The sequence below is a fragment of the Bos indicus genome, chromosome 1, assembly GCF_029378745.1.
Source record: "Bos indicus isolate NIAB-ARS_2022 breed Sahiwal x Tharparkar chromosome 1, NIAB-ARS_B.indTharparkar_mat_pri_1.0, whole genome shotgun sequence".
Taxonomy (NCBI): Eukaryota; Metazoa; Chordata; class Mammalia; order Artiodactyla; family Bovidae; genus Bos; species Bos indicus.
The window spans coordinates 48,902,167-48,915,786 of NC_091760.1; positions in this window are offsets into that span (position 1 = coordinate 48,902,167).

Consider the following 13,620-nt stretch of genomic DNA (forward strand, 5'->3'; position numbering starts at 1 on the left):
ACTCCAGTATTCTTGCCTGGAGAATCCCATGGACAGAGGAACCGGGCAGGCTACAGTCCACAGGGTCTCAGAAAGACAAACATGACTAAAGTGACTTAAACACAGCACAGCACATAGTTAATAACATGGCAAATATTCTTGAAGCCTCTAATATAACTCAGGCACTCTGGTAGACAGTCTAACTGATATACCTCACTATATTGAAGCACTACTTGAATCCTACAAGTTATTTTTTAACAATCATATTTTATGTGTAAAGAATTAAGGTTCATGGAGATTATTCAAGAATCTTTTAAAGTGACACACCCAGTTAACTATGCCATTGTAATAAAAACCTAGATCTTTCTAACTCCACAGAGACATTTGAGAACTACTGCAATGACAAGGAATAGAGCTGAAGGTCTTATAAGTCTCTCATTAGCCCCACTTCTTATCACAGTAGCCAATTAATGACAAAATGAGACTTCTGTATTTTCCCTAACACAATTTTATTTCTTTTTATGAAATTTATATGTACTTCATTATATATTATATCATGTTTTAATTAGAATGAAAACCATGAAAGAGGGAAGTTTATTTTGTTCAAGGAATATTTATCCATGAATAAGAACTTAAGAAAATTATATTTAGGCAAGAAGTACCTCAGTGTTAACTATGAGTATAGATATTTTAGCACTTGCTTTTTATTTAAAAATAACCTTAGTGCTCTGGCTAATGTCTACTTGGGAAAGAAAACTCTGCTTCATAAGATAAACAAAGTTTTCTTAAAACTATTTTATATTAAAATGAATGCATCATAATTAATTAATTAATTATCATATAGTAGAATAAGTGAAGGCATTCTAGTATTTGGAGAACAACTATCAGATGCCCAGAAAGATAAGTCTATTTTGCATTTTCACTTTGCATCTCATAGAAAATGATACAAAAAAAGCACACAATAAGACAACAATCTGCCAATATACACCTGTTATTTAAAAGCCAAGAACTTGGAGATGGACAATACCAATTTTGGAGGTTATACACAAAAATGAGTGTTTTCAAGGAATATAAATAGAGAAAAATGAGGTTCATGGGAGTCACATTAAATAATTAATGATTTAGCAAACTCACCAGTTGACCATAAGTGACTGAGCATGAACAACAGAGAACAATCAAGTCTGGGCCTGAATAGAAAAAAATAGCCTGTCTGACCTGCAGACTAATAAGTAAACAAATGTTGCTGTTTTTATCCACTGAGTTTTGGAGAATCATGTATTACATGGAGTTATTGCTGTAATTAATAACTGATTCACCAGCAAAATATCACTATAAGTTCTTATCTTCTAAATCTGTCATTAACAGATAAGGTGAATTTAAATGAACTACTTACCTTTTACTTCTTAATTTCTACAATGTCAAAAAAAAGGTATGGAGATTTATTCAGATGACTTCTAAAACCTTTTTTTCTCTTATTTTATGGTTCTAGGAAATTGAGGAACTTGAATTCTAGAATGCAATCTATAAATTAAACCTTTCAAAAAAATAAACTTCCGTCTCTTAAAAATAGTGATTAGAGAAACTATTTCATTACTAACATATTGTGTCTCATTTCTAGCGTTTATAAATAAAAGCAATAAAAAATGACTATTGAAGTTGGAAGACATTTGCCAGTAAAAACATTAAAAGACTCTAAAAGTGAATGAGCTGTTTGCCCAGCCAGGGGAAGAACAAAATCAAATTAAAATATTGGAAGTACATTCAACTGCTTATGGATGACAAAAGAAGCATGCAGGCAAGCAAAATCAAAGCCCCTGAAGATTATATAAATATATTTGGCTCTCATAGACAACAAACAAATGTGTAGAATTATAAAAATGATAATGTTGGTATTCTAAAAATATAGTAAAGAGTCATATATGTTTTATAGGAGACAGCATATTAACATAATATCATTCTGGCTCCTGGATAAAAGGAACTCCTATATCTTAAAGAAAGTGAATTATTATGCATATTTATCTGAGTCATATTTTTAAAATTAAATTCACAATACTCGGTAAGTATTGGTATTAAGTGAAAGGGATAGACCAAGAACAAATTATAACAAAGGTAATTGTAACTTCCTCTTACAGACTTTCATTTAAACTAAGTGGCCAAATAGCTATTTTAACAGATAAAATTATTTTAGGGCAGAGATTACTGGGTGATGATTCTACCTCTCCATGATAAGGTTTTTACATTTTTATAAGATTTTATAATATCTTAACCTAAAGGAATAAACACCTATGGGAGAAATCAGTTAAGACTGAAATTTTGGGATAACAGCCACTCTTTCCACACCATGATGAGCCTCATTATGGAGAAACATCTACCTATATGCAGAAAATAATACGAATAGAAACAAAGTTGATTTTGCACTTTAATTATACTGATTGATAAAATAACTTATGAACCTTTTTCCTAATTATTTGCACTTTCTGAGGTCTGGACAATGACTAAGCCATATAATTCTATCTGTTGTTTCTTTTAGCATCTGCACATCACTAATCTACCTTATTGTTTCTTCCAAATCAAACTTTTCTTCCATATTATTTTTAGAGAAGCTAATTGTTCAACTACTCAAGGTGTCTGTGTGTGTGTGCATATATATATATATGTATACATATATATATATATACATATATATATATATACATACATATATAACATATAGCACTAGCATATGGGAAATATATAATTATGTAGATTTAAATATATATATATACACACACATAAAATTTAGAATCAGGAAAAAATTCACAATGCCTTAAACAATAAGCTCATCTTGAGGTCCAAAAGTAGAGCAGACTTCAATCTTCGAATCAGTCAGTGGCCCAACAGTGTTATGATCATGGCTTCATTTGCTGGGAGTCGTCTGCTGGCAAGGCTGGATCCCCTCTGCTCATAAATCAATGGAATGGCAGTGGGACTATTTTGTTTTTTACTCTTTTCCCTGTGATTGGGTTTGGTTCAGGTGTTCAAACATGACTTAAAATTTCAGCCAGGTGGGTAACAAATGGGAATTAAGTTAAGAGGTTTTGAACCTATCACTTTCAAAGGGTTTGGAATTCCTATAATTAGATAAGCTATACAAAAACTCAGGTACTGTGGATGGTATGCTCTTTCCTAACACATATAGACTGCATTTTAAAAAAGTAGATGATTGAACAAAATTGAAGTTTTGTCATGAAGGAGGATGGTGAGCATGGATGATGAGGCAGACAAACAACTGTTGCCATAAAAATATTTATCTTACAGAGTCTGAGGAAAGACAGTATAAGTGTTTTCAAATATTGAAGAATAGCAGCCTGGAAATTTATAACATACAATTAAAATTATATCCCATTTCCAGAGAGATGAGCATGATTATCATACAAAGAAAAATCATGACACTAAACTAAATGATTGTACTAACTGATCTATATTTTTAGGCAAATTAAATTTTGCATGACTTCCTATAAGGATATTTAAGTAAATTGTATATTATTGAAACATTAACTTAAGATTTCTTAAATTCAAGATTAAGATAGACTATCCAGACAAGATAGACATAAATCCATGTGAAATGACTGTTAAATATATGCCTACAAATCAGTGATTACACTGCCAATAACACTTGAATCATTACATATGCCACTCTCAATTATTATCTCTCACTTTAGTTAAATCAATAGATAACTTGTTTACATCACAAGCAAGTGGGATTTATCCAGGTATGCAAGACTAACTCAACATGCAAAAATCAATTAAGTAATCTATCACATCAATAAACTAAAGAAGAAATATAGCATGATGGTATCAATAGATGCAAAATACCTTATCTACTCGTGACAAAATATCTCAGTAAACTAGATGTAGAGAAGTTTCTCAACTTGATAAAGAATATGTACAAAAGACCTATGACTAACATAATACTTAATGGTGTGAAACTTGAATCTTTTCTACTAAGGTCAGAAACAACATAAGAATGTCCCCTCTCACTACAGCTTTTCAACATTTTACTGAAAGTCCTAGCTAATGCAATAAAAAAAGAAAAAATAAATAAAGATATATAGATTGCAAAGGAAAAATAAAACCAGCTTTCTTCACAGATGGCTTAATCTTCTATGTAGAAAATTTGAAAGAACTGACCAAAAAAGCAAACAAACTTCTGACTCTAATAAGCAATTATAGTAAAATTTTAGGATACAAGGTTAAAACATAGAAATCAATTGTTTTCTTATATAACAAAAAAACAAGTAGAATTTGAAATTAAAAAGACAATATAATTTACATTGGCATACCTAAAATGAATACTTAGATAAACATCTCACAATATATATGCAAGATCTTGATGAGGGAAACTACAATACTCAGATGAACAAAATCAAAGAAGTAAGTAAACAGAGATATATTCCAGGCTTATGAATGAGATCAGATCAGTCGCTCAGTCATGTCCGACATTTGCAACCCCATGAATCGCAGCACTCCAGGCCTCCTTGTCCATCACCAACTCCCGGAGTTCATTCAGACTCACATCCATCGAGTCAGTGATGCTATCCAACCATCTCATCCTCTGTCGTCCCCTTCTCCTCCTGCCCCCAATCCCTCCCAGCGTCAGAGTCTTTTCCAATGAGTCAACTCTTCGCATGAGATGGCTAAAGTACTGGAGTTTCAGCTTTAGCATCATTCCTTCCAAAGAAATCCCAGGGCTGATCTCCTTCAGAATGGACTGGTTGGATCTCCTTGCAGTCCAAGGGACTCTCAAGAGTCTTCTCCAACACCACAGTTCAAAAGCATCAATTCTTCGGCGCTCAGCCTTCTTCACAGTCCAACTCTCACATCCATACATGACCACAGGAAAAACCATAGCCTTGACTAGATGAACCTTTGTTGGCAAAGTAATGTCTCTGCTTTGGAATATGCTATCTAGGTTGGTCATAACTTTCCTTCGGAGGAGTAAGTGTCTTTTAATTTCATGGCTGCAGGAACCATGTGTAGTGATTTTGAAGCCCAGAAAAATAAAGTCTGACAGTGTTTCCACTGTTTCCCCATCTATTTCCCATGAAGTGGTGGACCGGATGCCATGATCTTCATTTTCTGAATGTTGAGCTTTAAGCCAACTTTTTCACTCTCCACTTTCACTTTCATCAAGAGGCTTTTGAGTTCCTCTTCACTTTCTGCCATAAGGGTGGTGTCGTCTGCATATCTGAGGTTATTGATATTTCTCCCGGCAATCTTGATTCCAGCTTGTGTTTCTTCCAGTCCAGCGTTTCTCATGATGTACTCTGCATAGAAGTTCAATAAACAGGGTGACAATATACAGCCTTGACGAACTCCTTTTCCTATTTGGAACCAGTCTGTTGTTCCATGTCCAGTTCTAACTGTTGCTTCCTGACCTGCATATAGGTTTCTCAAGAGGCAGATCAGGTGGTCTGGTATTCCCATCTCTTTCAGAATTTTCCACAGTTTATTGTGATCCACACAGTGAAAGGCTTTGGCATAGTCAATAAAGCAGAAGTAGATGTTTTTCTGGAACTCTCTTGCTTTTTCCATGATCCAGCAGATGTTGGCAATTTGATCTCTGGTTCCTCTGCCTTTTCTAAAGCCAGCTTGAACATCAGGAAGTTCACGGTTCACATATTGCTGAAGCCTGGCTTGGAGAATTTTGAGCATTACTTTACTAGCGTGTGAGATGAGCGCAATTGTGTGGTAGTTTGAGCATTCTTTGGCATTGCCTTTCTTTGGGATTGGAATGAAAACTGACCTTTTTCAGTCTTGTGGCCACTGGTGACTTTTCCAAATTTGCTGGCATATTGAGTGCAGCACTTTCACAGCATCATCTTTCAGGATTTGGAATAGCTTAACTGGAATTCCATCACCTCCACTAGCTTTGTTCATACTGATAGTTCCTAAGGCCCACTTGACTTCACATTCCAGGATGTCTGGCTCTAGGTCAGTGATCACACCATCGTGATTATCTGGGCCATGAAGATCTTTTTTGTACAGTTCTTCTGTGTATTCTTGCCATCTCTTCTTAATATTTTCTGCTTCTGTTAGGCCCATACCATTTCTGTCCTTTATCGAGCTCATCTTTGCATGAAATGTTCCTTTGGTATCTCTGATTTTCTTGAAGAGATCCCTAGTCTTTCCCATTCTGTTGTTTTCAAAGTCAATATTATTATGATATTTGTTTTTAATATTTGATCTGTAGATTTCCTACAATATCAGTCAAAGTTTCATAAACAAAACAAAAAAGAGAACCCTCAGGATGGGAGAATATATTGCAAATGAAGAAACTGACAAGGGATTAATCTCTAAAATATATAGACAGTTTATGCAATTCAATATCAAAAAATAAATTACTCAATTAAAAAATGGGCAGAAAATCTAAATAGACATTTCTTCAAGGAAGGCATACAGATGGCAAAAAAGCACATAAAAGATGCTCAGCATCACTAATTATTAGAGAAATGTAAATCAAAACTATATATAATGAGTTTTCACACTGGTCAGAATGACAATCATCAAAAATCTACAAAGAATAAATACTAGAAAAGGTGTGAAGAAAAGGGAACACTTCTACTTTTTTGGTGGGGATGTAAATTGATATAAGTACTATGGAGAACAGTATAAACGTTCCTTAGAAAACTAAAAATAGAACTGCCATATGACCCAGCAATTTCATTCATAGGCATACAGCAGAGAAAACTATAATTTAAAGATACATGTACTCCAATTGCAGCACTAGTTACAATAGCCAGGACATGTGAGCAACCTAAGAGTCCAATAACATAGGAATGAATATACAAGATGTGGTACAATGAAATATTACTCAGCCAGGAAAAAAGAATGAAATAAGGCTATTTGCAGCAAAATGGATGGAATTAGATGTTGTCATATTGAAGGAATTAAGTCAGATACAGAAATACAAATATTATATCATGATATTGATTATTGTGGAATCTAAAAAAAGGGTACAAATGAACTTTATAAAACAGAAGTAGAATCACAGATGTAGAAAACAAACTAATGGTTACTAGAGGATTTGAGGGGAGGGATAAATTGGGAGACTGGTGTTGAAAACACTTACTACTTTACATATAGTAGATAACTAATAAGAACCTGCTGTATACCACAGGGAACTCAATACTCTCTAATGGTCTATATGGGAAAAGAATTAAAAAAAATTGAATAAACCTATATGCATAACTGATTCACTTTGCTGTATACCTGAAACTAACACAATATTGTAATTACTCCAATAAAATTTTTTAAAAATCTAGCAGGTTGTGGTTATCAACAAATGATTATGAAGCTTATATAAAGAATCAAAGACTCTACCAAATATTAAAGGGGAAACAAGTTGTACTTTAAGACTTGTTATTAAAGCTTCAATAGTCAAGACGATATTGTTTTTTTGACAAAAGAGTTTATTGACAGAATGATGAAACAGAATAAATAGCCCAGCAATTTACCTACACAAATATAGTCAACTGATTTTTGACAAAGGAGTAAAAGTAAAGCAGCAAAATAATCTTTTCAGCAAATGGTTCTGGAACAACTGGACAGTTTTCATTCAAAAAATGAATTCAGCTACAGATCTTATGGCCTTCACAAAAAAATAATTTAAAAAGGATCACAGGACCTAAATGTAGAACCCAAAAGTATGACATTTTTAGAAGATAACATAGAAAACCTAGATGACTTTTAGTGTGGCAATAACTTTCCACAAATAGCAACAAAGACACAATCCTTATTTTTAAAAAAAATGGTAAGTTAGACTTTATCAAAACTAAAAACTTCTGCCCTGTGAAAGACAACATGAAGAGAATGACAGAGAAGCCACAGATGGGAAAAAAATATTTGCAAAAGACATATTTGAGAAAGGACTATCATACAGAATATATAAAGACGTCTTGAAGTGAAAGTCACTCAGCCGTGTCCGACTCTTTGAGACTCCATGAACTATAGAGTCCATGGAATTCTGCAGATCAGAATACTGGTGTGGGTAGCCTTTCCCTTCTCCAGGGAATCTTCCCAAACCAGGGATTGAACCCAGGTCTCCTGCATTGCAACTTGGCAATAAGAAAACAACCTGATCAAGAAACGGGCCAAAGATCTTAACAGATATCTCAGCAAAAAAGATGTAAGTATAGTACATAAGCATATGCAATGATGTCTTACATCATTTGTCATCAGGAAAATGCAAATTAACAGTGAGTGGAGTGGCCAAGACAGCAGAGTAGAAGACCCAGAGCTCATCTCTCCCTTGGGCATACCAAAATTGCAACTATTTACAGAGCAACTACAGATGAGAAGGACTTCAGGACTAACAGATGAGATCTTTAAGCTGAAGAAATAGAGATGGAACAACAGTGAGTGATATAGGTAGAATGGGCAAAGACACAGTATAGTGCCGACCATATCCCTAGGTGGACAACCCACAAAAGGGAAGATAATTACAATTGCAGATGTTCTAACCAAGGGGTGAGTGGTCCTATCCCACTCACCAGCTCCGTCTTAGGCTCACTAGTTCCATGGTCTTCCACGGGGAAGCCACCAGGGAAGCCCACTTGGGAAGATAAGAACCAATAATTTCTGCCTTTGAAGGCCAGTATGGCTTGCATATGGGAGGCCCAGAGAGCTGTGGAAAATAGAAACGCGACTCATAAAGGGTGTGCACAAAATTTCACATGCTCTGTGAAAGGCCGAGTCGTAAATTGAAAGGAATATGGGTTAGACCAACTTTCTGATCCTACAGAGCATTCTGGAGAGCTAGGAGGCAATTGAAATTCACCCTGGGGACACAGGCACACAGGCACTGGCAGAAGTTGATTCTACCATGAGGACACTGGTGCTGATAAATACCACTTTGGAATCCTCCCTCTAGTGTGTTAGTGCCAGAAACCAGTCCAGTGCATCAACCAGTTGGCACCAGTCCTGGGATGCCACAAGCAAAGCAGCTGGCACAATCCACCAGAAGCCCCAGGATGTGGCCCCACCCATCAGTGGGCCATCACTAGCCCTGGATCCAGGCCTCAGCCATCAGGCAAAGGGCACCAGCCCTGGACACAATCACCTGTGAGCCTGCACTAGCTTCAGGATCTGGCCCCATCTACCAGAGGTGCAATGGCACCCCACTCCAGTACTTTTGCCTAGAAAATCCATGGACGGAGGAGCCTGGTAGGCTGCAGTCCATGGGGTCGCTAGAGTCAGACACGACTGAGCGACTTCACTTTCACTTTTCACTTTCATGCACTGGAGAAGGAAATGGCAACCCACTCCAGTGTTCTTGCCTGGAGAATCCCAGGGACAGGGGAGCCTGGTGGGCTTCTGTCTATGGGGTCGCACAGAGTCGGACATGACTGAAGCGACTTAGCAACAGCATCAGCAACCAGAGGTGCAAAACCAGACTCCAGATCCCCTGGAACTCAGCCCCATTCACCTCCAGGCCAAACAACAACTCCAGTACCAATCATACAGAATATATACTGTATGTATTATATATATCTACACACACACACACACACACACACACACACATATATATGCACATACTATATGTGTGAAAAGTGAGAACCCTATTAAATCTACATTTTTAAGTTCCCAGGTCTTAGGAATGCAAGCTAACATCTCAGGCTCACCTAGGAAAACAAACAAAAACAAACAAAAAAAAAAAACAAGATAGATTTGCATATAGATGCTCAGCAAAAACCAAAACTAAACTAACCTTTTTCATTGTACTATACACATTGTGGGGTAAAAAAAACTTTCAATTTTACCATTAAAAATGAAATTTGACAAACTTCATGGCAAATAACTCTGAGAAAAATGAAATGCCATTATAATTATACATCACATGGTAAGAGTCTACTATTAAATAATAACCTGGGAGCAAGCTTTTATGGGAAAGTAAAAGCTGAGAAGCATAGCTGTGCTCAGAGAGGGCATGAGTCTTGTATATCTCAGTTATTGCCAATCATAAATACCTTGTCACAGGTCTTGGCAAATAATATACATTTATCTCTTGTATGTGTGAACATCTGCAAAATTAATGAGTGACTGCAAAAAAAGAAAGAAAAGGCTGGGGGGCAGAGGATGTGGTAAAGCATTTAAAATATTTGATCTGGGTGACTGGAAAAGGTAATACAAGGTTATTTCATTATTTCTGTATCAGAAAAGAGATAATTTGGCTGAAGTTTCCAGTTTCTCAAACTGTTCCCATAAATGTCAGAAAATAAAGCTATTCAGGATTCTTAATCTGGACAATATGTTGTGGCATCATGTCACCCCTACTCTCAGATTTATGGACTGTGACAAAAGAACAACAGCAACAGCCATGATAAATCTTACTTAGAAGACAAAAGAGGTTTGAGAAGAGAGGTGGGAGAATAGTTCAGTGGCCCAGTAAATCATAGGATCTTAGTGATTCTTAGGCGCATATATTATAGAAAATAAAGAAAATCCTGTTTAATGTTACCAATCCCTGATGAAAACATTTGCATAGCAAAAAAGTTATCACAAAATTATCCAAATATGACTTTAAAGGTTTGTATTTAGCCTTATAAAGAAAAAAATTATACCAAATAAATACCTAATTTATATTACTGAATTAATTTAAATGGCTCTGCCTTTTAAAATATGTATGTTGCTATATATCCAGTTTATAATAATATTATAAATGCTCAATGTAATCACATATAAATATATCAAGCACTATATGTTTGTTTTTAGAAGTAACTTAGATGTGGCCATTCCACAACTATACTTTAAAACAATCATCACTGTTCACATGGATTATTAAATCTCCTTATTGACACCATTTTTCTTTATTTTTCTCCATACACTCAATTCTCCAGAGAACAGAAAAAGTGAAACTTTTAAAATGTAACTCTTACTATGCATTTCTTGTGAAAAAAAGCATTTAGTGGCTTCCTGATTTATTTAATACAAAATCTAGAATATTGATTGTGACTTAAAAGGTCCTACGTTGTTTCTAAGTTTGGTTATAAAAATTTTATAGCATGTGTTACTAATGAATGTCTTTTAACAACTCAAAATTAGTTTCTCCATAAGATGCAGGGTATAAATTGACTGCTTTCTAAAATACTTATAGTTGTCTCTTAACATTAAAAATTAATTTTTTTCCACGATTAATCTAAATCTTCAAGGCCCCTGTGTAATAAATCAAATCTTCAAAATGCCTTTCTGTATTCCCAGACTTTCTCCATTTTTCCATTGATGGATCTATCTAATCCTTCAAAAATAATAATGCATCCATCTCTAAATCTCTAAACAACTGATTTCTGACAAAGAAATTCTCCAAACCTTTTTTTGATCAAAATTATTCTGATTTTCTTGGTTTATTTTGTCTAGATTAATTTTACAATTTAGAATTAATTTGAAATTTAAAAAATCTTGATTGAATTTAAATTAGATTGATTCATATAAACTTTGAGAATAGACTTAAAAAATTGTTTCATGTTTATAAACAAGTCATATCTTGAATCTTTTTAAATAGTTTTATTAAAATTAATTTCCCATAATTCATGCACTTTTAAAATGCATCTGTTGCTATGGTATATGATATTATTCAGAATTTATTGCTAGTATATTATAAGGGAATTCAATTTTGTATCAGTTCAGTCGCTCAGTCGTGTCTGACTCTTCGAGACCCCATGAATCGCAAACGCCAGGCCTCCCTGTCCATCACCAACTCCCAGAGTTCACCCAGACTCACGTCCATTGAGTCAGTGATGCCATCCAGCCATCTCATCCTCTGCCGTCCCCTTCTCCTCTTGCCCCCAATCCCTCCCAGCATCAGAGTCTTTTCCAATGAGTCAACTCTTTGCATGAGGTGGCCAAAGTACTGGAGTTTCAGCTTTAGCATCATTCCCTCCAAAGAAATCCCAGGCCTGATCTCCTTCAGAATGGACTGGTTGGATCTCCTTGCAGTCCAAGGGACTCTCAAGAGTCTTCTCCAACACCACACTTCAAAAGCATCAATTCTTCGGCGCTCAGCCTTCTTCACAGTCCAACTCTCACAACCATACATGACCACAGGAAAAACCATAGCCTTGACTAGACGGACCTTTGTTGGTAAAGTAATGTCTCTGCTTTTGAATATGCTATCTAGGTTGGTCATAACTTTCCTTCCAAGGAGTAAGCGTCTTTTAATTTCACGGCTGCAGTTACCGTCTACAGTGATTTTGGAGCCCCCAAAAATAAAGTCTGACACTGTTTCCACTGTTTCCCCATCTATTTCCCATGAAGTGATGGGACCAGATGCCATGATCTTCTTTTTCTGAATGTTGAGCTTTAAGCCAACTTTTTCACTCTCCACTTTCACTTTCATCAAGAGGCTTTTCAGTACCTCTTCACTCTCTACCATAAGGGTGGTGTCATCTGCATATCTGAGGTTATTGATATTTCTCCCGGCAATCCTGATTCCAGCTTGTGCTTCTTTCAGTCCAGCGTTTCTCATGATGTACTCTGCATATAAGTTAAATAAGCAGGGTGACAATATACAGCCTTGACGTACTCCTTTTCCTATTTGGAACCAGTCTGTTGTTCCATGTCCAGTTCTAACTGTTGCTTCCTGACCTGCATACAAATTTCTCAAGAGGCAGATCAGGTGGTCTGGTATTCCCATCTCTTGAAGAATTTTCCACAGTTTATTGTGATCCACACAGTCAAAGGCTTTGGCATAGTCAATAAAGCAGAAATAGATGTTTTTCTGGAACTCTCTTGCTTTTTCCATGATCCAGCGGATGTTGGCAATTTGATCTCTGGTTCTTCTGCCTTTTCTAAAACCAGCTTGAACATCAGGAAGTTCACGGTTCACATATGGCTGAAGCCCGGCTTGGAAAATTTTGAGCATTACTTCACTAGTGTGTAAGATAAGTGCAATTGTGCGGTAGGTTGAGCGCTCTTTGGCATTACCTTTCTTTGGGATTGGAGTGAAAACTGACCTTTTCCCGTCCTGTGGCCACTGCTGAGTTTTCCAAATTTTCTGGCATATTGAGTGCAACACTTTCACAGCATCATCTTTCAGGATTTGAAAGAGCTCAACTGGAATTCCATCACCTCCACTAGCTTTGTTCGTAGTGATGCTTTCTAAGGCCCACTTGACTTCACACTCCAGGATGTCTGGCTCTAGGTCAGTGATCACACCATTGTGATTATCTGGGTCTTGAAGATCTTTTTTGTACAGTTCTTCTGTGTATTCTTGCCATCTCTTCTTAATATTTTCTGCTTCTGTTAGGTCCATACCATTTCTGTCCTTTATCGAGCCCATCTTTGCATGAAATGTTCCATGTTCCACAAAGCAACAGTACTAACATTTATTACCTTTAACATGTTTATTTATATTGTACATTGTTTCAATGTTAACATTATGTATTATAAATGCCATAGCACTCTTAATGATATTAACAATTATTACTGGTTTTATTGTGATCTCATGTCATGTTCAAATTTTTCCAACTGTGTCAATTTTTTTTTTTTAAATGGTTTTTTACAGTTAAGTTCCAAACAAACTTTACATACTCCCTTCCTCTTTACTCTTTGGTTATTGTTTCACTGAAACAAGAAGTAACTTTGCTGTTGCTCTGAATTCTA